Genomic DNA, 23,840 nt, shown 5'->3' on the forward strand with positions numbered 1-23,840 from the left:
CTCCGACTTCACCTAAAGCCACACAGCCTCATGACTACAGCTCTGCCCTGGGATCCCCTGCTGGGAGTACCTCCTGCGTGGTCCTTCCCACGCTGGGCTTCCTTATTGTCACGGTTCCCACCCTGTCTCAAGGAACCTCCTTTCTTCTCAGCCTCTGCATCAAGACCGGTCTGTTTTCCACGGTGTTGTCACCATCAGAAGCTTCCTGTTTCATTGTTTGTTTCTTCCATTTAATTCTGCTCAGAGAGGAGGAAACCTTTTTTTTTACTCATCTCTATTTCCAGCACTTAACTGCTCGAGAGGTGTTCAACCAGTGTTTGTTGACTGACTAAATGCATCAATGCAAAGGTGAGAACAGCGCAGGTGCGGAGAATGTTCCTGAGCTGTCGGCTGGAGGCAGGGAGATGAGTGTCCTTGGACCACACCCTAATCCAGCCACAGTGCCCTTCAGAGCTTTCTTTTCCTACCCTGTGATCAGTGAGTTGGCTGATGGGACCTTTAAAAGGATGTTTGCCAGTCACATCACCACACGTGCAAAGTATCGCCAGAACTGGACATGTGCTCATTCCGCACCTGGGGTCTTCAGAGCACAGTGCAGGGCATTTCAGAGGCCTGTCTCTGAGCTGCAGGTGCTTTCATACTCACGTGCCCTGAGAATGTGGTGGAGGTGTGCCCCGAGGAAGCCACACGCAGTTCTGTGGGCACATCAGACCATGGGGATAGGTCTGGGAGGCCTGGGGGCATCGGGTGGGATGTAAGGCTGCCCGTCTCCAGGGACTGTTGGGGAACCATTTGGCTGGGTACACGGGGGCATGTCCATGCAGTTACTTATGTGTCTATGTATTTCTAATTTCTTCATTTTTTGCTTCAAAGACCAACTAGTTCACAAGTGAATCTTTCTCAGCCAAGATGCCCCACCAGCCTCCCTTACTGTATGACTCAAAGTTTGGGTCCTTGCTTGGCTGACTGCTATTCCTTTGACTGTAAATCAACTATAACTCTTCTAGGAGGGAGTGGAGAGAAGGTGAGGGGAGCTGTGGAGGAGGAGAGGGCAGGAAGGATCCGGGGGGAGCAGGGTGCGAAAGCACGTGACCCCCCAACCCCTTCATCTGTGCTTCCTAGCCTGCAGTTAATTTTAAAGTCCAGTATTTTCCTGCTAAAATTGTCTCCCTCATTATAGTTCACACTGATATCCTCAAAGTATCTTAATTCTTTTCACTTACATTAATCCTTTTCTGTTGTATGTGATTTACCTCAAGACCGTGTTGCCCTACATGTTCCGAGTTTGGAGGCTTTCAGTTTGTTTGCACTGCGTTCTTAGAACTGAATCATATATTGAGCTACTTGCCTCTGGCTCAGTCAGTGTTATGTGAATGAGTCTGTTTTCTAGCAAATGAGCGTGTGAGGTTTGTACCAGCTTAATTCAGGACTAATGACAGCCTCTAGCCCGAGGGCCTGTGTTCACATCTGGGGCTGCAACCAGCTCGCCACCTCCTCCTGCGTTTCACCATCCTTCCTGGAATGGTCCGGTTCTGCTGGAATATATGAGATGGGAAGATAATAAGGTTTACCCTCCAGTTCACATTCATCACCACAAGAACACAATACACATTATACACCTCATTCTTTATAACAACTGCCAAGTACTGAGATTACCTGTTTAAATGTAAAGTACCATAAAACGTTAAAATTTTAAGTTGATTATGTCTGTATTACTAAGACTTTAAATCTGCTATCTTAAATATTTGTCATGGATGTAGTAAGGGTGCGATTGTAGGTAAACTGAACTTTAAAAACGCACTTTACAAACGTATATTATTGTATAATGACTAAAATTCTTTTTATACTATGAATTTGTTTTCTTTATTTTATGAACAGAAGGAGCTTTAACATCCTATTCTCAAATGAAATGTTTAGCTTACTACTTGAAGTGAGGATTTTAGCTGTAAGTGAATATATTAAGGAACTTAGAAATAATACCTCACATCCACCATTTGTGGCCTTCACACACTGTGTTACTTCTCTGTTGTGTTTTGCATAACGTGGGGTGCACTGTCATATGTACAAGTGTGTTTAACAATAGAAACAAAGAAAAATCACACTTTCTTTAACAGCCAGCACTAGTTTTAAAACTTCCAACTTGGTGGGTCATTTTCTAGTTAATGTTACGGCTGAGTTTCAAGGATCTCACTGATTTACAGACGAATTGTCTTCTCAGACTGGAGAGTCTGAGAAACACAGAAGGGCAGTCAAAGGAAATGTCACTGGTTTGGTAATGCTGGCAGCCTGGCTTTAACCTGGGGCACAACGTGATCCTGCTGCCCCTGGCCGCAGAGACCCTTGGGTGCACACCCCCTTTCCTCTAGCTCGTGATTTAGAAGCTAAGGAACAGGGCGAATGACCATTCCCATTGAGTGAGGACAAGGGGATGTTGGGGGACTTTGGGGAAACAAGGAGGACGGTGACCAAGGCAGACCGTCTGTGTGACCCTGGAGGCCTGGGCGGGTCTGGAAACTGGACTTTTCAAGGCTCCTGGGTGAGGGGAGTGCCGCCAGCAAGGACCACAGTGATGAGGGCTTCAGACCCAGGTCCCCATCCTCACGCTGATCTGTGGCAGCCGTGGCCCTTCCGGAAACACGGCCATGCTGTGGTCTCCTCTCTGAGGAGCTCGCGTCATGTCAGTCCTGCGGTGCCTGCAGGTTTGGCCTTCGTGGGGCCCCGCCACTTTGTGGGACCAGAAATCAAATCCAGCAGCTCTAACTGACCACTGGGTATTTCGTTCCTGTGTGGGAAGGTGGGCTCCAAAGTCTGGGAGCTCTCCCTTCCCAGTGGGAAGTTGCATCCTCTGGGAAGTCACGCACCAGGGGGCGGAGGAGGCTGCACTTCGCTGCTAAATGGGGCATGTCCAACGCAACCTCAGTCTCTTTCCATGAGAGACCCTGTTGGCTGCCATCTTTAGGAGACTTCTGACAGCAGGTGGGAAATTAGCTGAGCCTTGAGGCCACGCTAATTTTAGGTGCATCTAAGAGCAGGATATTTCATGTGGAGGAGGCTCTACGACCAAAATTTAAAGATGAGAAAGACCATGAAAGTGTTGTTTGGGATGTTGGCACCAACAAAAGTGGGAAGGTTGGGAATTGGCGACTTTGGGGAAGGAAGGAATAAACAGGCAGAGGAAGTGTGTGGTGGACTTGGAGCCAGCAGGGTAACGGAGTCACAGGGAACGGGATGGCCAGGGCACTGAGGGCATGGATGGGGAGAGGGTTTGCCCCGAACAGATGGAAGCTTAGGTCAGGCAGAATATCCAGAAAGAAAATAAAGGAGGGAATCAGGAAAGGCTTAAGCGTGCACCACAAGGAAATAAGGAGTGCGGTTTGCATGGTGGGTTACACACAAGGGCAGGGACTGCCTTCGGTCACGGTCCCCTCTGGGGAGAAGTCACAAGGCCAGCCTTGCCAATTTTATCTGCAGAGAACCTACTTCCCGGGCGGCATGGCCCAGTGCCTAGAGCCGTTGTGCTCAGGTCCCTCTTCCACCAGGGTGGTCCCGCAGGTTTCCACTCTACAGACGTTCTCCCCATCTGGGGACTTCCCCAGCTCATCCGTGCTGGCTACAACCGGGGTCCCTTCACCTGCAGCAGACACAAGCCAAGGAGGACTCTGAAGTCACCAAATGGGGGAAGATACGCTAACGAACCACGCTACCAACTTCAAATTCCCCATGAGGGGATTTTAGGCAAACTTTGACACCTAAAGAAAAAGCAAATTTAAGATGAATAGAAAGAAATGCTGTTCTACATCATAGATGGTAAATCTATAGAATGCACCAATAGGAGCCCTTTGAAAAGCGAGTGTGTTCCCTTCAAGGGGTACATTTTAGAAACTTTCCAGATCTTTCAATTGAAGTAGTGACAGTGTCCACAAGTTTCTACAATGTGATCCCTGTGCTCTCATCAGGGTCACACTCTGGCCTGAAACACTTGCTAAGACCAGCAGTGGTGTAGACAACAAACATCTTTGTCAAGCAGCTTGAGACCCTGGTGAGCAGCAGCACCGGATTTGTGCCCAGAACCTGCAGACTCATCGAGGGTAATTTGTTAAAAGGAACCCTCTGGTGCCACCTGCTGCTCTAATTCGGCAGCGCTTTGCGGCTCTTGCTTCAGACGGAGGACGTGGCCTGCACAGGATGGACAAACGCTCAAGCACGTGCTGCATAATTACAGAGCGTGCTGCACGCATTAACTTGGTTCTTTCTTACACTCACCTGGAGGACAAATAGGAAACATAGAGTATTGTGGTGCCAAATAAGAAATCAAGTCCTGATTAGTAAGTAGGGAGAGACTTTACCCAAAAGTGTTCCTGCAGCAAGAGAAGACGGGCCCAATTACAAGGGGAGAGGGACCCAACCGTGAGGGGAGAGGGACCCAACCGTGAGCAGAGAGGGACCCAACCGTGAGCGGAGAGGGACCCAACCATGAGCGGAGAGGGACCCAACCGTGAGGGGAGAGGGCCAACTATGACCATTTCCATCTGGGGCTCAGGAGGGCTCTTCCTTTCTGAGGAGGAGTAAACGGGTGTAAACAGGCTAGGAAGAGTGGTGCAGGTGGTGGTCCAACCTGATGGGCTGGAGGTTGGGTTTGAAAGAAATGTCTACTGTGGTAGCAGGCGTCAGGGAAAGGAAGCTTGCGTCAGAGCAGCCCCACACATCCTTAGTACTACTGTCTGAGCTATTAGAATGATCAGTACGTGTCAGAAAGCAAAACAGGCTCCATCATTCACCTAAGATTCACCCTTAATTCATTACAGAATGAGTGATTTCAGGAGATGATATCATGTTGTCTATCAGAGCTCCCAGGGGCAATCCTGGGATCTGCCTTTCATCTGCACCTCACTGGGCCCCAGGCATGAAAACCTCAGCAGCCTCCCGTGTGTCTCTGCAGTGGTGCATCCCGATGGCCTCCATTCAACTCTGAGATTGCTCTTTCTCTACCTAACATGCAAGTATCTGCAATGTCCCTGGGGAAGTGTTCAGAAGCAAAAGGAAGCTCATTCCACTCCTCCTTCGGCTGTATTGTCTGAACCCACCTGCATCAAAAATAGTCATTTTTCAGGGAACTGGTTTCCTGGACTCTTTCACGTAGCCCTTTCCTCCCTCAACCACAGTGGGTCAGCCTTGAGATGAGGAGCCGCTTCTTGAGGCACAGGAGGGAAACCACAGGAAGTAGTGTGAGCACCAAAGAGTGTCTTGTGGGGGAGCAGATGAAACCACAAAGCATTTTCACATTCATTCCCTTATTTCTGCAGTTGGCACATGGGTACGGAGAGATGAGGAAGGAGAGGAGCCGTGTGCCCGGTGGCTGTAGACACAGTTCAGAATGTGGTCAAGGGCCCAAGACTGGCCACACCAGGAGACAGAAGCTAGAGCAGGGGGCAGCTTCTTCAAACCTGAGTAATGGATGCATACTTTATTTATTTATTTTAAAGATTTTATTTATTTATTTGTCAGAGAGAGAGAGAGCAAGCAGGGGGGGCAGCAGAGGGAGAAGCAGGCTCCCCGCTGAGCAATGACGTGGGCTTCAATTCCAGGACCCTGGGGTCATGACCTGAGCCGAAGGCAGACGCTTAACCAATTGACTGAGCCACCCACGTGTCCCCAGATGCACACTTAAAATAGAAAGATCTCAGTTTGCCCAAATAAATGGACCCAAGTCCACTGAACTTAATTTGTGAACTATTGGCCTAAAAGACTAAAATTTTCTTTCATGCATTCTATCAATTACTAAGCCTTTCAAACTAGCACAGTGAAGTCAGAGATTATCGTGCAAATGGCATCACAGTTTGAAACATCTCACTGCAGACCTGGGCTTCTGCTACCCTTACACCCAACTTAACAGAGGCAGACCCAGATTTGGGGGGAGCGTTCCTAGCACACACTGCAGAGCTCTGAGGGGAAGAACAGGAGGCTGTGGACCGTAGGTGCCTCCAGGGCACTGTGAGGACCCCACACAGCAAGGGCCCCGAAGCCTCAGCAGTATCAACTCCAGGAAGAGCCGTCTCAGCCAGCGGGAGAGACGGCGCGGCCCGGCCACTAATACCCGCGACACTTCCACGCCAAATAGCTCGGTCTGGACTGAAGACATGTGAACCCGATCCAGAGGAGCGGGATGTGTACTCAGGGCTGGAGAATCAACACAGAGACACTTCCTGCTATTTGGGTCCAAACACAGAAACAACAGGCCCCTGCTGTCATGACTCCGACTTGCAAATTCTACACGTGGAGCGTCCACACATGCTGGGATTGCCCTGTTCCGTCAGCCCGCCGGGGACAGTCCATGTGGTCCCGGTCTTGCTCATCACGAGCCCCGGGATGACTCAGGTCCCAGAAACCTGCTGCCTCCTCTTACAAAGCACCACTTCTCCTGCGGTGTGGACAGAGGAAGCTCTGTTCCACCCCATGCAGAACAGGCAATTTCCTATTCGTGTCACCGAACTGACCCCCAAAATCTGCCCATTTGCCTTCATCTGGACTAAATTTCTTGCACCCCCTGCCCAGTCAGGTCTCACTTCGACTATGATGCTCTGGTTGACACTAGGAAGCAGAGTGAGCTTTAAAACGAGGCAGTGTTAATGGTTTTAAGGACCTGAGAGCACAGAGCAGTCAGCTTGGGAAATTGGGGTCCCACCAAGAGGCCGGTGGCCCCTGGCTCTGCCGCCCTGCAGAGTGGCCTCAGAGCAGTGCCGGGCAGGGTGGGGCAGCTCTGATGTTAAGTCACAGCAGGGGCAACTTACAGTTCTGCCTGTCACCGTCCCTTATCGAGCTAGGCTGGAGTTTATTTTTACATGAGTTTTGTAAAATGCACAAAAGTGCGTGTAAATATGTCATTTCCAAGGGGAAAGAGGAATTGATATGTATCAATAGCCTGCAGTGAACACCGTGTTTGGATTCAGTGGATTGATCAGGTTTCAATTACAGAGACTCAGGTCTCCAAATCGTGGTTCCCTTGTTGTGGACAGTCAAAACCTAATTGACATGCATGTTATTTTAGGCAAGTTACCAAAAATGTGTGGATAGGAATTGATGTAGTTTCAATGGTGAAATGGGCAAAACAGTTCAATGCACTCCTTTCCCCCAACATCTTTTCTTTAAATTTCTCATACTCCGGCTCTCTTCTCTCCCCTGAAACTACAGACCCGGCTGTCTTCCTCCTCTCTCCCTCCAGTAAACTGCACGGCTGTGTAGGCCGTTCGCGCGGCAGACAGAGACGGCACCCCTGGTGCTCCCCTTCCTGGCCCAGCATGGTACCTCCTACAGCACCTAATCACAAAACGTGTGACGGTAGAGCGAATGACTAAATACATCTTAAATATATGAACAGACATTTAAAATAAAATAAATTTCATTTGTATTTCCTATTCTGACACCAAACTCCAGTGGGCCAGTGGGTGGGGCCTCCCTCCAGACCAAGCACGGCTGCAATACCAGCAAGACTCCGGCCCGACTCTGACACAGCCTCCCCAGAGCTTCAGATCCCAGGCTCAGTCCTGCAGGACCCCACACTCGGGCCGTCAGCTGGGCATCCAGATCTCCACAGGTGCTTCTGACCGACCAGCCTTTGACCCTATAGCCTCTGGTTCCCCCGACTCCCAATGTGGGTTGGGTTAATTTGCCAGGACACCTCACAGAAGTCAGAGAGACATTTGACTTACTAGATTAACAGTGTGAGAAAATCACAGGCCCATAATGGCATCACTCGGGTAAAGGCTCCAAGTCAGTAAACTGGGCCTTCATACCTGACCTGACTGCAGTTCTAACCTCCCCTGAAAATGTGAGTCTTAACTGGTCAGTCAGCCACTTTCTGATCAGCACCAAAGAGGCCTCTGTCCCCCGGGCCTTCTCCAGCCCCCAGCGGAAGACGAAGCCCCCTGCCCTTCCCCCAAAGGGAAGGTGACCTTGCCTGAAACAATCCTTTCTTCACTTTTGCCGGTAACTTCCTTGCCCGCCCTCCTTCCAGTAAAAACCATCCTTTTTGCACAAGTCCTCTGAGCTCCCCTCTATTTGCTAGACAGGATGCTGCCCCATTCATGAATCCCTTCATAAAGCAAATTATCTTCAAATTTACTAGGTTGAATTTTGCTTTATCACAACAAGGCAGATGGAAAAGATGCAGAGGGCAGGTATGGGGAAAGGCATGGAGCATCCTCGCCCTCTGAGCACCCTTCCCAAGTGTCCTGTATTCACCAGCCCAGAAGCTCTCTAAACCTGGTCTTTGGTTGGGGTTTTATAGAGCCTTTATTCATCGGCACGGCTGAGTAAATCATTGGCTCTTGATTTAACCTCCAACCCCTTTCCCCTGCCCTGAGGTCAGGCAGGTGGACTGAACAGTTCTAACCCTCAAATCTCAAGACTGGTCGCCCTGGCACCCATCCCCCATCCGCAGGAGAGTCCCACAAGTCGCTTCATTAACAAAAGACACCTTCAACTCTCTTATCACTTAGGAAATTCCAATACTTTTAGGAATTTTGTGCCAGAAACTAGATGAAGACCAAGTATGTATTTTTTATTGTAAATCATAATATCACAATATTAAACCAGGTTTCTTGCAGTTTCAAACCTAATTACAACTGAGAATTTTGACCACTACATATATATTTTTTCAATATATCATGTTTTTATAATATATTTATGATATATATTAACATATATATAAATGTTACAAAAAAGATTTTGCCAAGAGAAAAAAACACAAGTATTTGCACATATTGTGTGCATTTCACTGTAAATATTTATAACAAGAGCACGCACTTACACAGTGTGCTCCAGAGCTGCATTTGTTGGGGAGCACCAACGCCTTGGCCCTTCTCCCTGATGGCGCACACCCCTGCACCCGGGGGGGGGGGCTCCCACGCTGATTCTGGCCAATGAACCATAAGCAGAAATGACAGGCACCACTTTCAGGCCCATCCCTCCCCTGTGCACAGCTGTGCATGCCCTGGCTCTCTCCCTCTTGGGCTCCCTCTTGGGCTTGGAAGATGGAGGCGAAGGACAGAGTCTCCTGTCCACTGTGCTCCCATTGGGGCCAGGCAACCAAAGGAGGGGTGAGTGCGTAAGAGCAGCTAGCTGGCCCTACCGGGCTGATCCCATCAGATATTCACTATAACAGAGGGACGTGGGATGAATGGCCTGACTTTACAATTAACTTCATAATTAAGAACAATGCGGCTGAGGAAGTTAGGGAGCCTTTCTCGGCCCCCGCAAAGCTCCCTGGCAGCGATGGGATGCTTTCTCACAATGAATGTGAACGATGTCAACAATCTGGAGTGTGTCAGATCCCAATAGTATTGTGCATCTTATTCATTAATTCAAAAACATGAAGACATCTCTATTCCTGGGACAGAGCTGAGCTACCACCTGTTAAGTGTGGGAGATAATTTTGTCCAAAATATTTGGCAGACACGGCATTCTAACTTCTCTTCTTGCAAAGAAGTAACTGCCTCCTGAGCAATCTCCCCAGGTCATGCTAGTCACACAAAAAGATTTAAGGTTGAAAAAAGGTGAAACTCTCCAGGTTGCCCAACAATTTACCAAATTGAAATATCAAATACCAAATAGAAATACCAAAACATAACTCAGACTTAAGTATTTATTTTTCTCTATATGAAAATTATAGCCAAGTAGAATAAGATACCTATGTGTTTATTCATACAGATTTGCTAACTAGAACTGTGGTTTTCTTTTCAAATATAGATTTAGCAAAAAGAATTTTTTTAAAAGGCAATCTGAGCTGACAGGGGGCCAGGGTCCTTCAGCAAATAGGTGGTCACAGATGAGCTAATAGATGTTCTTACACAAAATTCCAATCCACTCAAGTCTCAGGGGAAACCTCCAGAAACCACAGGTGATGCTAGAATTTTGCTGATCAGGTGGGTTCAGGTCTGTGCAATTCACACTTCCTGGCAACCTTTCGCCCACATCAATGAGGTAATATTTTCAAAACGACTCTGAAATGCATCTTTAATGAATTAAGTACAACACACCTGCAGATGATTGAAGTAACACATACCTTTAGGTGCAATCTTGAGCTCTCAAAAACCACACGATTGTTACGGCAATCAATACCGTTGTCATTTTGTTTTCCCGAAATACGGGCTTTGTGCCAAGCACATCTGTCTTGATAGAAAGAAAATCATTCTTTTCCAACCCTGCCACTCTGCTGGAATATACCCTTTTGAATTTATAGTTCAGAGCATACCTCTTAATTCTTTTTTTCTACAGACTTCATGCTTTTATAGATTTATCCAGAGAACAAATTGGAAGAGTCACTTCAATTCTCTAGTAAATATTTACTGGACATTATTCCAGGTACTTTGGGGAGGACACAGAAATAATGGTAAGCCATTAAAATAACTAGCAGTATTTTTGTAGTATTTTATTTTTTGTGTGATCTGATTCCTACCTTCATGGAAATCATTATCTGGTTAGATAGATGATAAAATAGCATTTAAAGAGATGCTTAAAACCACAATAACACACACGAAAGTTTGTTAAGTAAGGTCAACATGCCAGACTCCAAATAAAATGTGTGCTTTCTATGATTTTCTCTGATTTTTCCAGCAACACTGTGGGGAGGTATTAACCATCCCTTTTTCCAACAGAAACTTAGGGTCAGAGAGGTTGAGCATTTTACCCCAAAGTTCAAAAAAAGCAAACAGAGCCAAGATATAGTATTAGGTTAAGAATGAATGAAATTTCACTCGAATTCAAGGACAAGAAGTTCAAAAAAAAAAAAAATCGAAAGCACTGAGCCACTGGACAGCTGGTGTGCTGAAAGCCCGTTTGGCATGAAGAAGGATGGGAAATGCGGGGGAAGATCTGGGAGGGGTGGGTCAGGGAGGGCCCAGGCCTCCGAGAACCCCAGGAGCATGCCCCCGGGACGGCTGTGTAGCTGGTGTGTCCTTCCTGAGGCTGACCCGAGGGGCTGAAATGCAGCCCCTCACTTGGCTTTCCCAGCCTGTGCCTGGCGTCTAGGCTGTGGGATCGCCATACAATCCAAACAAAGGAGACTTGTGAGCCGTGAAGACTCCGGACCAGTGTGTGTAGCTCTGAGGGGCGACGGGAGACGCTGGGACTCCCAGCAGTGAGCCAGGCTTCCAGCTTTAGACTCCTCTGAGAGTCACAGGCTTAAGGAGAACGGGCCGTGCCGGCCCGTGTGCGGTGAGGAAGTGGACAGTTTCCCCCTGTCTGGGCCTGCTATGTGACCTTTCTTACAAATGCAAAGACCGGAGGCCTCCCAGTCTGTTTTGCTGCTCCAAAGCCTGCAACCTCCCAACGTCATTACGTTAGGGTGTGTGTAACTCGGGGATAAATACTTGTGTAGGGCCTGGTGCCGGCAGCAGGGGTACAGCAGGGAAGGGGAAGAGTGCAGATACCGAGGGAAAGCCGCTTTGAAGAAGGGACAGCTACCCGAACCCGAATAAAGGTGTAGGTGAGGAGGGACATGATGATCCGGGGTCTCCCACGAGGCTGATTCCCAAGGAGTGGGCCTAGAAAGACCCTCTGGGCCAGCTTCCTCAGCTCAGGTGCAGTCAAAGAAGTGGCCACCCCCCTGGGCTCTCCCCAGGGCCTGCTTTCCCAGACAGTGGAGAGCAGGAGAGAGAGGCCAGGTAGGGGCCATGGGGCAGGGCGAGGCTGGCGAGAAGCCGGCCCGTAGGACTTGGCGGGTAGCCAGCTCTGAAAGGGCACAGATAGCAGGAGTGAGGCTTGATTCCAGTTTTTGGTTTAAGCAGTTGGCAGGAATTTGGGGCCACAGTTAAAGATTTAAAGCCCTGGGACAGCAGGACATTTGGAGGAGAGGTTGCGTGGGTCATGTTTTGCTCGTGCTGACAACCAGTGGACGCGGGGAAGTGCGGGTATTCTGGCTGGCTTGGCCTGCCTCCTGGTAGGGGCCCGAGGACCCGTTCCAGAGAAAATGGCACGTGCACCGAGTCTCTGCTTTTGGGCCGTCCCTGTGTCTGCATCTTCACCAAAGCCGAGGAGACTGCAGAGCCCTGTCCCCAGAGCAGATGGACAGCACAGCCCCTCACGCAGACCCCCAGCTCCGCTGTGCTGATCACACCTACCACCCCAGTGACCGGCAGGAATGCCACCCGACGGGGGGCCAGGCACCGTGTTGAGCCTGGCTGGGCATTTCCTCCCGAATCCTGCTGCAGCCACGGATGGCAGGGTTGCGTTCATCGCCCCCATGTTGCAGAGTTGGAGGAAACTTGGAGGTTTCCCTACCACCATTTGCGAGACCGTCCACAGGGCAACAATGACCCTGCAGCCTGGGCTGTAGGCAGACTTGGCTGGACCTCTGCTCCACGGCCGTGAGAAGGAGCATCCCCGCTTGGGATTGATGACGCAGTTCCGGGCGCAAGCTCCAGGGAAATCTGTGCCTTCCGGGGACTGGTCTGTGGAGACAGTGCTGAGGACAATGCCCTGCACCCAGTCCCTTTCCTGTTACTGAGTCCCTTCTGCTCCAAACCTCCACTGTCAGGTTTATGTGGCACCAAATCCTGGGAAATTTAAGTATTCAAAATATTCCGCTTATTGGGGAGAAGCAATGAAATCAATACCAGTTGTACTCAGAAATCTGGGAAGTGATTTTCTGGAATTGATTCTAAAATATTTGCAACTCAGGGGGGGTGGGCGTTGTCAGACATTGCCAATAAAGTAGGGGTCAATTATAGAGCTGTAATAATCTAAATTCATGCCATATGACAGAACGTTCAGGCTACTTAACATGCAGCCGTTTTTAAAGGAACTTGACACATTGAACTTAAGGGTCTGTTTTCTTTTCCAGAGAGTACTGGGCAGAAACAGCTTTTCAGAGGCTGGGATGGAGTTCCCACCCTTGGCCGCCTTGGGAACAGGGCAAGAGATAAAAAGGTGATGCTGGTCAGTGCAGGCAATACCTGGCCCATGCTTCTCTCTGGGACGGGGGTAGGAGTCAACTTCCCAGTGTCTCCATCACCCGCTCGTCTGCTGCCCGAGCGGTCCCCTCAGGTGCGAGCTGGTCAGTGAGGCCAGCTCACCTGCCATGGCGCACCATGTGGCTCTGTCCTGGAGACCCCCCTTTCCCTCCCCCTGCTCCCTTCAGTCCTGCTCGCCACGAAGAACCAGGTGTTTAGCATTTACAGAAAACTGAAGAGTTGAACTAAATAGCAAACAGTTTGCCGACCCTGCGCCAGGCAAGCACAGCACCATTGTTGGGAGACGCCTGAGGCTTTGTGCTGCTGGGCTTGCGTGGGAGCAGAGTGAGAAGCGCAGGATACACCGTGGGCACCGCGTGGACCCTGGACCTCCCCAGGCCTGATTTCCCAAGTTTCTCCAGGTGGCTGTTTGGTGGGATTTCTTTCCTGCGTGTGGAAGTAAAGGCTTTGTTTGCAGTCTGTTAAAGGGATTTCACACAGAATAATAAAACAGGTGAAGTGAGGAGATTCTGGTCAAAGACACACCATAGTGTCCTCGGGACAAAGAACGTGTCCAAACACAATAGGTAAAACTAGAGGGGTAAGGACTCCCACGTTAGGCCCGCAAACTCGTGCTCGAGTAACCCTGGAGGGCAAGGAAGGGGGCAGATGCTCCTGGTGAGACCCTCTGGGACAGCGAGTTGGCTTCAGCCCTGCTGCTGCCTCCAGGGAGCAGGCCGACCCCAGGGCTCCACACGGTCCACTCAGCAGCGGCCTGGCCACACCTTCCACCTGGGTGGGCCAGAGGCTCTCAAGGTATTATCTTTTAATGTGATTTCCTTGAGTTGTGCCAGTTTCCATGTGAAAAGAAATTCTTTATTGAGAGTTCACCAGCATTGGATGACGCTTTGTGCTTCCAAGCCTAATGTCCAAGCGGAGCTGGTGGGCAGCTAGAGTCTCTGCTGGGCCCACTCGGGTCCTCGTGAGCTGCCCGCTGTCCTGGAGGTCTCACCAGGAGCATCCACCCCCTTCCGGCCATCAGAGCACCGCTTCTGCTGTGTCCTTCTGAAGGCCATGAGAAAAGCGGCTCCGGTGGACTCGCATGGAGGCCACATGGCCTTGGGGGGACAGGAAGCAGTCTGTGGGGCCATGCTGGCCTCGAGGGAGCAGACTCATGCTGAGGAGTCAACCGCACAGCAGGGACTGAGCGTGGGTTGGCCCCTCGGAGCTGAGGGTGCAGTCCTTCCTCCATGGCCCGAGGGCCCTGCGGATGGCAGCCTGTCACACTGTCCCAGCCTCTGACCACAGAAACCCTGAGCTCATACACGGTGTGTGTCTTGCAGAACAGAAAACTAATACAGGTGCTAAGACAAAGTAGTCCCTGTAATTTCTGCAGCAAAATTCCGCACAACTGTTGCATCAGGATGGAAGTGATGTGTTCCGTGGCTGTGTCACCCGTAGTCGCTTCTGTGGCTCAGCGGTGGTGTGGGTAACTGCCCCGCCTCAGGAATAGCACCCTGTCTCCGAGGAAGACCTCCATCTGGGCCCCAGAGCTCTCGTGCTTCTGCTCCCACCAACAGACCGGCCCTCCTGGGTCTAACGCTTCATGCTCCAGTGTTAGACCTAGGTATTTTCCAGCTAGGGTTTTGAGAGAAAGGGAACTGGAAAACTGAGGCACATTTGCAACTCAGTTGAAGCAGGTTCGAATCTGCTGAGGTCGTGGGATCCGGCGTGTTACACGCGTGTGGCAGGAAGTACATGCCTGCGTGTCACGGACGTGGGGGAAATGCGGTGTTGGCTGGACACTGGAGTGAGGGCTCACGCCAGCTGTTCTGCGGGCAACTCTATAAAACTGTACAAGGTTTCGGTCCAGTCTCATCTTCCTGGTTCGGGTTATGAATCATTACCAACTCCATCTCCCGGGAAGGAAGAAGGTGTCGCTGGAGCGCTGGTGCCCCTGGCATGGGAGAGGCAGGCTCACCCTGCGTCTGAGCTAGTTGGGGGTTTGGACACACTGCCGCGTCTCTGATCGGCAGCCGTCTCTCGTGAGAAAAATCAGCATACAGAGGGAATGGAAGGACAATGCTGGCCTTTACTGAACATTTCGTAGGAGACACAATGAGGCGTTTCTCATAATGAAATTTACTATTGGGCTGGGCAATGAAATTTTAGCTACTATCAAGCATATCACTAAAAATCTGGTCTTTTTGTGAATTTTTGCAATTATTTTTCTTTTAAGGAGTGAACAGGCTTGAGTAGATGAAGTGATTTTCAGAAAAACCAAAACAAAATGGTGCAACCCAGGAACCACTCAGCTGCAGGGGAGCAGACAGGAGAAGACCTGGACCGAGGAGGAGACTGAGGGTCCCAGGGGCCTGCAGGTGAGGAGTGGGCGGCAGGGGCAGGGAGGAGGCCTGGCCCTGGCGAGGAGGGGCCTGGGGGCCTGAGTGGGACATATGTCTGTCCAGGGGAAAAGCACCCTTCACTGGACAAGGAGAAATGGAGCCACGACCCCCGAGGGGGTGGCCAGGGCAGTGAAGACAGAGATGAGAAGGACCCTGAGGGCACCAACTGAGCCTCCCTCGCCCTCCTGCAGGGCACTCAGTTCAGAGTTTGGTAGATATTAACCCTTATGTGTCTGTCCCTGCTGTGGACCGAGCCCTGTAGCCAGCTGACCAGACAGCTTGCTGGACTTTCTACTTTCTTTTTTTCCTTCTTTCTTCTTCTTCCCCTCCCCATCCTCCTCGCCCTCCTCTTCTTCTTCTTCACTTTAATCTAGTAGATAATTTAATTGGATATAGTAGAAAATGTTCATCAGTGAGTATAAACATTATGAATATTAGATGCATTTAACCTTCGTAATTTCTAAAAGTTATTTTATGATTATCATTTTACTTCTCATTAAAATATATTTTATTAATGAGTAAAAAACATAACACGGGGCACCTGGGTGTCTCAGTTGGTTAAGCGTCTGCCTTCAGCTCAGGTCATGATCTCAGGGTCCTGGGATCGAGCCCCGCATCGGGCTCCCTGCTCAGTGGGAAGGCTGCTTCTCCCTCTGCCCCTCCCCCCTGCTCAATCCCCCCCCTTACAAATAAACAAAAAATCTTAAAAAAATCTAAAAAATATGTTTTAAAAAAGCCTAGCACACTTACAATCATGGTAATAAATGAGTATCCATGAACTTAGCACCTGCTCTAAGAAAGAGAATGTTGTCAACACATTTGAACACCCCTCCAGCCCTGTGGTCTCATCCCCTTTGCCTGCACCCAGCAATGCGTAACATCCTGAACCTGAAATTTATTTTTACTTGCTTTTCTTCATGATTTTACCAGGCATGTGTGTGTCCCTGGGATACATTATGTCCCATATTCCCTGTGTTTTGGCTTTCTGTGAATGAAAACGTGTGCATGAAGTTTCTCTTTGACTTTTTTTCACTCACATTTTGGTTTTGAGATGCAACCATGTTGAAACTTACAGCTGAACAGTCCTGTGTTCTATAACCATAGAATTCATCCATTTTGTGTGGACGGACATTGGATCATTTGCAGCTGGGGACAGGAACAGAGCTCCTGGAGTCTCTCTAGGTGTTCACCCAGAGAGGGGTCTGGCCTGCACCCCTTCCCTGTCCCCCTGGCGGGGACGCATCCAACATTCTCAAGGTCCTGCAAAGATATGCTCAGAGGCAGTGGATGGAATGTCCCCTCCTTGGTCTTTGTGGAGGTTTCCTGTTACTGGACTTGTTGCTCATCTGCATAGTGCAGGATGCACCTAGTTGTGCTCATTTGAATTTCTCTAACGATAATGATTCATTCGGCCATGGACTCCTGTGTGCTGTCGTAACCACTGAGCCACCCTCAGGAAATGCCTCTCCAAGTACTTTGCCGATTTCTCTGCTGGGTTTGTCATTGACTTGTGGACCCGTGAAAATTCTGTGTACAGACCAACCAGGACTTCTCCCCGTGTTGCCTTTTCACACTCTTCAAGGCATCTTTTGGAAAGAAAAATTCCTAATATTAATGTAGTCAATGTTATAAATTTTCTCTTCATTGTTAGATTTTTTTTTTTATCTTGTGTAGAAAATTTCTTTCTGCACCAAGACCAGAATGCTGTTCTGTGGCATTTTCTCTAAAATGTTCGGTGTTTCAAGTTTCACACCTGAGTCCTTGACCCACTAGGGTTAGCTGGTAGGTCTCCTGCTACGGGCTGAGTTGTGTCCCCAAGATTCCTATGTTGAGTCCTAACCCTCAGTATCTCAGAATGTGACGGTCCTTGGAGAGAGGGCCTTTGGAGAGGTGACTGAGCTAAGATAAGGTCATGAGGGTGGGCCCTACTTCAGGATGATGTGTCTTTACAAGAAGAGGGCATGAAGACACTGACTCACTGTGGGAATTCTGTAACACCCGCCGCCCCACCGCAGGCAGGATACTGGTCACCCTACCCGGGCTCTGTGGTGGCTCAAAGGCTTTGTTAAGAGCTACCTGGTTGAACACCCTCCTGGTATGCATAATAAATACTGAATAAATATCTGTTCTTAGTTCTGTATCAAAATAGCCTTAGCACAGTAACAGCACAGTAGCAATGCTAAAAATAGTAAATCTTTGTTCTATATATATGTCTTTAGTCTTCTGTTCATGCCCTCCCAAGCCCACATTGGCCTGGGCCATCTCGAAGACCCCAAGGAGAGGTGGTGGTAGAGGGACCATGTGCTCTGTGAGTGTGACAACACAACACTGGCAGGAGAAGTTTCCGGAAGTTACAGACTATCTTCTGAGGACAGGGAACAGGCTAGGCTCCTACATAATAATAAAGACCACAGAGTCTTCTTAAAAACAGAGATGTTTTCTTTTTTTTGGAAGGGGAACAAGATGGCAGAGGAGTAGGAGAACTGGATTTCGTCTGGTCTCAGGAATTCAGCTGGATAGGGATCAAACCATTCTGAACACCTACAAACTCAACAGGAGATTGAAGAAAAGAATAGCAACAACTCACTGAACAGAAAAGTGACCACTTTCTGGAAGGTCTTTTCTGATTTGTTTAGAGTATATTTTCTGGGGATGCTGTTACCCTGTTAGCATTTTGTTCTCTCATTCATCTATTCTCCTCTGGACAAAATGACAAGATGGAAAAAAATCAACTCAACAAAAAGAACAAGAGGTGTACTGACTGCCAGGAACCTACTCAATATGGACATTAGTATGATGTTGGACCTAGAGTTCAGAAACATGATTTTAAAGATACTAGCTGGGCTTGAAAGAAGCATGGAAGTTATTAGAGAAACCCTTTCTGGAGAAATAAAAGAACTAAAATCTAACCAAGTCGAAATCAAAAAGGCTATTAATGAGGTGCAATAAAAAATGGGCACACTAACTGCTAGGATAAATGAGGCAGAAGAGAGAAACAGCGATATAGAAGACCAAATGATGGAAAAAAAAAAAAGAAGCTGAGAAAAAGAGAGATAAACAACTACTGGATCACAAGGGCAGAATTCGAGAGATAAGCAATACCATAAGATGAAACAACATTAGAATAATTGGGATCCCAGAAGAAGAGGAAAGAGAGAGAGGGGCAGAGGTATTTTGGAGCAAATTATAGCAGAGAATGTCCCTAATTTGGGGAAGGAAACAGGCATCAAAATCCAGGAGGCACAGAGAACCCCTCTCAAAATCAATACAAATAGGTCAACACCCCGACATTTAATAGTAAAACTTACGAGTCTCAGAGACAAGGAGAAAATCCTGAAAGCAACTCGGGAGAAGAGACATGTAACCTACAATGGTAGAGACATTAGACTGGCAACAGACCTATCCACAGAGACCTGGCAGGCCAGAAAGGCCTGGCATGATATCTTCAGAGCACTAAAGGAGAAAAATATGCAGCCAAGAATACTATATCCAGACAGGCTGTCATTGAAAATAGAAGGAGAGATAAAAAGCTTCCAGGACAAACAAAAACTAAAGGAATTTGCAAACATGAAAGCAGCCCTACAAGAAATATTGAAAGGGGTCCTCTAAGCAAAGAGAGAGCTAAAAGCAACATAGACCAGAAAGGAACACAGACAATATACAGTAACAGTCACCTTACAGGCAATACAATGGCACTGAATTCATATCTTTCAATAGTTACCCTGAATGTAAATGGGCTCAATGCCCCAATCAAAAGACAGGCTATTAGATTGGATTAAAAAACAAGACCCATCGATATGCTGTCTGCAAGAGACACATTTTAGACCCAAAGACACCCCCAGATTGAAAGTGAGGGGGTGGAACACCATTTACCATGCTAATGGACACCAAAAGAAAGATGGGGTGGCAATCCTTCTATCAGACAAATTAGATTTTAAACCAAAGACTGTAATAAGAGACGAGGAAAGACACTATATCCTACTTAAAGGGTCTATCCAACAAGAAGATCTAACAATTGTAAGTATCTGTGCCCCTAACAGGGGAGCAGCAATAATATAAAGCAATTAATAACAAAAGCAAAGAAACACATCGACAACAATACAATAATAGTGGGGGACTTTAACACCCCCTGACTGAAATGGACAGATCATCTAAGCAAAAGATCAACAAGGAAATAAAGACTTTAAATGACACACTGGAACAAAACGACTTCACAGACATATTCAGAACATTCCATCCCAAAGCAACGGAATACACATTCTTCTCTAGTGCCCATGGAACATTCTCCAGAATAGATCACATCCTAGGTCACAAATCAGGTCTCAACCGGTACCAAAAGACTGGGATCATTCCCTGCATATTTTCAGACTACAGTGCTTTGAAACTAGAACTCAATCACAAGAGGAAAGTTGGAAAGAACTCAAATACATGGAAGCTAAAGAGCATCCTACTAAAGAATGAATGGGTCAACCAGGAAATTAAAGAAGAATTAAAAAAATTCATGGAAACCAATGAAAATGAAAACACAACTGTTCAAAATCTTTGGGATGCAGCAAAGCAGTCCTAAGAGGAAATTACATAGCAATACAAGCCTTTCTCAAGAAACAAGAAAGGTCTCAAATACACAACCTAAACTACACCTAAAGGAGCTAGAGAAAAAATAGCAAATAAAGCCTAAACCCAGCAGGAGAAGAGAAATAATAAAGATCAGAGCAGAAATCAATGAAATAGAAACCAAAAGAACAGTAGAACAGATCAACGAAACTAGGAGCTGGTTCTTTGAAGAATTAACAAGGTTGATAAACCCCTGGCCAGACTTATCAAAAAAAGAAAAAAAAGAGAAATGACCCAAATACACAAAGTCATGAATGAAAGAGGAGAGATCACAACCAACACCAAAGAGATACAAACAATTATAGGAACATATTATGAGCAACTCTACGCCAGCAAATTAGATAACCTGGAAGAAATGGATGCATTCCTGCATATGTATCAACTACCAAAACTGAACCAGGAAGAAATAGGAAACCTGAACAGACCTATAACCACTAAGGAAACTGAAGCAGTCATCAAAAATCTCACAACAAACAAAAATCTCACAACAAACAAAATCTCCCAGGGCCAGACAGCTTCCCAGGGGAGTTTTACCAAACATTTAAAGAAGAATTAATACCTATCCTTCTGAAACTGTTCCAAAAAATAGAAATGGAAGGAAAACTTCCAAACTCATTTTATGAGGCCACCATGACCTTGATCCCAAAACCAGACAAAGACCCCATCAAAAAGGAGAATTACAGACCAATATCCCTGATGAACATGGATGCAAAAATTCTCACCAAAATACTAGGCAATAGTATCCAACACTACATTAAAAGGATTATTCACCACAACCAAGTGGGATTTATCCCTGGGCTACAAGGTTGGTTCAACATCCACAAATCAATCAATGTGATACAATACATTAACAAAAGAAAGAACAAGAATCATACGATCCTCTCAATAGGTGCAGAAAAAGCATTTGACAAAGTACAGCATCCTTTCTTGATCAAACTCTTCAGAGTATAGGGATAGAGGGTACATACCTCAATATCATAAAACCATCTATGAAAAACCTACAGCGAATATCATTCTCAATGGGGAAAAGCTGAGAGCTTTTCCCCTAAGGTCAGGAATGCGGCAGGGATGTCCACTCTCACCATTGCTATTCAACATAGTATTAGAAGTCCTAGCCACAGCAATCAGACAACAAAAAGAAATCAAAGGCATCCAAATCAGCAAAGAAGAAGTCAAACTCCCACTCTTTGCAGATGATATGATACTTTATGTAGAAAACCCAAAAGACTTCACCCCAAAACTGCTAGAACTCATACAGGAATTCAGTAAAGTGGTAGGATATAAAATCAATGCACAGAAATCAGTGGCATTCCTATACACCAACAACAAGACAGAAGAAAGAGAAATTAAGGATTCAATCCCATTTACAATTGTACCCAAAACCGTAAGATACCTAGGAATAAATCTAACCAAAGAGGCAAAGGATCTCTACTCAGAAAACTATAAAATACTCATGAAAGAAATTGAGGAAGACACAAAGAAATGGAAAAACGTTCCATGCTCATGGATTGGAAGAACAAACATTGTGAAGATGTCAATACTACCTAGAGTAATCTACACATTCAGTGCAATCCCCATCAAAATACCATCCGCTTTTTTCAAGGAAATGGAACAAATAATCCTAAAATTTGTATGGAACCAGAAAGGACCCTGAATAGCCAGAGGAATGTTGAAAAAGAAAAGCCAAGCTGGTGGCATCACAATTCCGGACTTCCAGCTCTATTACAAAGCTGTCATCATCAAGACAGTATGGTACTGGCACAAAAACAGACACATAGATCAATGGAACAGAATCGAGAGCCCAGAAATGGACCCTCAACTCTATGGTCAACTCATCTTTGACAAAGCAGGAAAGAATGTCCAGTGGAAAAAAGACAGTCTCTTCAGCAATGGTGTTGGGAAAATTGGACAGCCACATGCAGAAGAATGAAACTGGACCATTTCCTTACACCACACACAAAAATGGACTCAAAATTGTTGAAAGACCTAATTGTGAGACAGGAGTCCATCAAAATCCTAAAGGAGAACACAGGCAGCAACCTCTTCGACCTCAGCCGCAGCAACTTCTTCCTAGAAACATCACCAAAGGCAAGGGAAGCAAGGGCAAAAATGAACTATTGGGACTTCACCAAGATAAGAATCTTTTGCACAGCAAAAAAAACAGTCAACAAAACCAAAAGACAACCGACAGAATGGGAGAAAATATTTGCAAATGACATATCAGATAAAGGGCTAGTATCCAAAATCTATAAAGAACTTATTAAACTCAACACCCAGAGAACAAGTGATCCAATCAAGAGATGGGCAGAAGACATGAACAGACATTTTTCCAAAGAAGACATCCAAATGGCCAACAAACACATGAGAAAGTGCTCAACATCGCTCGGCATCAGGGAAATCCAAATCAAAACCTCCATGAGATACCACCTCACACCCGTCAGAATGGCTAAAATTAACACATCAGGAAATGACAGATGTTGGCGGGGATGCGGAGAAAGGGGAACCCTCCTACACTGTTGGTGGGAATGCAAGCTGGTGCAACCACTCTGGAAAACAGTATGGAGGTTCCTCAAAAAGTTGAAAATAGAGCTCCCATATGACCCAGCAATTGCACTACTGGGTATTTACCCCAAAGATACAAATGTAGGGATCCAAAGGGATATTTGCACCCCAATGTTTATAGCAGCAATGTCCACAATAGCCAAACTGTGGAAAGAACCAAGATGTCCATCGACAGATGAATGGATGAAAAGATGTGGTATATGCATACAATGGAATATTATGCAGCCATCAAAAGGAATGAGATCTTGCCATTTGCAACGACATGGATGGAACTGGAGGGTGTTAGGCTGAGCGAAATAAGCCAATCAGAGAAAGACATGTATCATATGACCTCACTGATATGAGGCATTCTTAATCTCAGGAAACAAACTGAGGGTTGCTGGAGTGGTGGGGGGTGGGAGGGATGGGGTGGCTGGGTGATAGACATTGGGGAGGGTATGTGCTATGGTGAGTGCTGTGAATTGTGCAAGACTGTGGAATCACAGATCTGTACTTCTGAAACAAATAATGCAAGATATGTTAAGAAAAAAAAAGATAGCAGGAGGGGAAGAATGAAGGGGGAAAATCGGAGGGGAGATGAACCATGAGAGACGATGGACTCTGAAAAACAAACTGAGGGTTCTAGAGGGGAGGGGGTGGGGGGATGGGTTAGCCTGGTGATGGGTATTAAAGAGGGCACGTTCTGCGTGGAGCACTGGGTGTTATGCAGAAACAATGAATCATGGAACACGACATCAAAAACTAATGATGTAATGTATGGTGATTAACATAACAATAAAAAAATTGAAAAAAGAGGTGTTTTCAACAAAGAGTCTGAAACATGAAAAAAAAAAGCTAAGCCCCGATGTGCTATAATGGAAAAGCATTATTTTCTCTTGAAATTGCAGTCTGGATTTTTACCTACATTTTAGTTCACATGGAAACTCCACATATCTGGCTGTCAGTATTTCTTAGTGTAGTTATTGTGACAACAACAACCAAATCAAATTTTATTTTTTTAAGTTGAGTCTTGAAAAAATTCATATATATATGTATGTATATACATATATATACATACATATATATAATCTTTGGTCATTAATCACCTCACCTGTCACTGCTGTGAAACCGTGAACCTCTGGCATCTGGGAGGCTCCAAGGTGGGGATCTGCTGCCCCAGAGGTCCTGATTCATACACAGCCTTCTGTTTCTTTCATTCGGTGGGACTGGGAGATAGAGCTTTTTTGTCCTGGGATCTTTCTTGTCTGACTCCACTTAGTCATGACTCAGTCATTTGTAATGGATGGACCCTACAAATCACAAACTCTGTCCT

Source organism: Eumetopias jubatus, unplaced genomic scaffold (genome assembly GCF_037043125.1).
Source record: "Eumetopias jubatus isolate StellerSeaLion01/CBP00866 unplaced genomic scaffold, mEumJub1_p1.0 scaffold_9, whole genome shotgun sequence".
NCBI lineage: Eukaryota > Metazoa > Chordata > Mammalia > Carnivora > Otariidae > Eumetopias > Eumetopias jubatus.